The following is a 2,250-nucleotide window of genomic DNA, read 5'->3' as shown; positions in this document are numbered from 1 at the left end:
CCACTGAGCCAGGAGACCCTGTCTCTAGGAAGGTGGCTCCAGAAGCGGTTGGTTGGACCACCAGCATTATGTCCAATTATTATGCATCAATTGAAAAGGAAGGGAGGGAGGGCTGGACCAGCTGACCTCTGACCTGCCATTCACTCTTAGAATTCCCGAGCCAGGTGTCCTCTCAGTCAGCACCCCTGTAAGTCCCTGCTGGACGCTGGGAATTGGGCCGAGGGAATAGCTTGTGTGGTACATATCTTCCCACGGAGCCACACTCCCAGTGGATTCCCGGAGGCCTCCCCTCTGAACACACATGCCCCATGTGCCTGCCTTCTGTTCCCAGAGCCAGGGTTGGACACCAGCTCTTTGTCTGTAGTGGATCGTGGCCTCCATCTAGCAGTGGGGGATGCAGAGGAGTGTAGCGTCCTGATGGTCCAGGAAGGTCAGCCCTCTCTGGCCGTCTCCCCAGGCTGCTCTCTGACCCCTGGGTCGGCCCACCGGGCTCACCCTCCCTCCCTCGGCCTCCCTGCCCTTCCTCCCAGGCCCAGCCTTGACAGCTCCACAAAGCAGTTACGGATGGGCTGGCAGGGCCGGCAGAGTCTGTTCCCGGCGCCCCGTTTCTTGGCTGCCCCTCAGTCTCAGTTGGAGATTTATCTTCTCCCGTTCCCACACATCAGGCTGGGAAGGTGAGAAAAGCCTCAGGGAGGGGGCGGTTTGGGAACCCGAGGCCCGAGCCGTTGCCCCTGGAGACCTTGGGTCCATCCACCATGGCCACTCTGGTCCCACGGGGTCAGAGCCCCACCTAGGCCGCTCACCCGTCTGAGCCCTCGGACTTCTGGGAAGCAGACAGCCCTCCTCTCCCCCTGCCCCCACCACCCACTGTCCATGCCTGGGCTTCTGGTCCCTTTGCCTGGGCACTGGCTGAATAGAGCCTTGTTTTCCAGCGCCGGTGAGGGCGCCACACAGCAAGGCAGCCCCTGGGGGGCTGTGCTGCCTTTATTCCAAGATGCTGGGCTGTCAGGCTGGGGCCCAGCACAAGCCCCCCGCTCAATGGGCTTCTCGGAAAGCTTCTGAGGGGGCTGGGGTGTGGCGGGAAGCAGGCGGCGTGCCCACCCCTGACCACTGTGTCTGTGCCAAGGTGAGTCACTCTGGACACTGGGAGGAGGCCTCGGGGGCGGCCAGCCCGGCGCTGCCAGGGCTCCCACCAGCAGACAAGGCCTGGCTGCCTGCCCTCCCCGCCCTCAGAGCCAGCGGTGTCCCCACTCCCCACCAGGATGTGATCACAGCCCGGCGAGTTATGGGCTGGCTGCGGGGGCTCCCTCCCCAGTCCCAGTGAGAGGGGGAGGTGAGGGTCCCCAGGGCCCTTGCCACATCGAACCCTGGGCCTGAGCAGTGACACGAGCAGGACATTCTGGGGGCAGGGGGGACAGTTAGTGACCTTTGATCCTGCTGCCGAGGCTCACCCCAATCTCACCTCTGACTGGGAATGGCCGCCCTTCCAGGCGCCCAGCAAATCCCAGCTCGCATGCCTCCCTCCCTCTGTGTTTGGGAGGAATCCAGGTGAGACGAGGGCAAAGCTGTCCTGGAGGGAAAAGATGGGACAAGGCAGGAGGCGCCTGTCATGGAAGCTCCCTGAATTGTCCCTGTGCCTGTGAGACATGAGTCTGTTCCAGCACCAGCAGCTGGAGGCCCCCAGCCTTGGCCCTCAGCTGCCTCCCAGGCCCCTGACACGGGCCCACGGCCCTCCTCAGCGACCACAGGACCCTTGACTGTCCCACCCTGAGCCCTTAACTCAAAGAACCAGTGGGCCAGCGGGCTTGGTCGTGGGTGTTCTCCAAACTTTCATACTCTCTCTCTCTCTTGGATTTATTGTAAAGACGAGGTCTTGCCGTGTTACCCAGGCTGGTCTCGAACCCCTGGACTCAATCCTCTCGCCTCGGCCTCCCAAAGTGCTGGGGTTATAGGCATGAGCCGCTGTGCCCAGCTGATTCTCTTTATTTAAAATTACACATTAGGCTGGGCTCGGTGGCTCAGCCTGTAATCCCAGCACTTTGGGAGGCCAAGGTGAGTGGATTGCCTGAGTCCACAGGTTCGAGACCAGCCCGGGCAACTTGGCAAGGCCTTGCCTCTACAATAAATCAAAAACTAGCCAGGCGTGGTAGCGCGGGTCTGTAGTTCCCGCTACTTGGAAGGCTGAGGCGGAAGGATTGCCGGAGCCCAGCAGGTCGAGGCTGCGGTGGCCGGGAGCGGTCACTGCACTCG

The sequence above is a fragment of the Carlito syrichta genome, unplaced genomic scaffold (genome assembly GCF_000164805.1).
Source record: "Carlito syrichta isolate Samal-C Ts95f unplaced genomic scaffold, Tarsius_syrichta-2.0.1 Scaffold302391, whole genome shotgun sequence".
Lineage (NCBI taxonomy): Eukaryota > Metazoa > Chordata > Mammalia > Primates > Tarsiidae > Carlito > Carlito syrichta.
Note: the sequence above shows the minus strand (reverse complement) of the source record.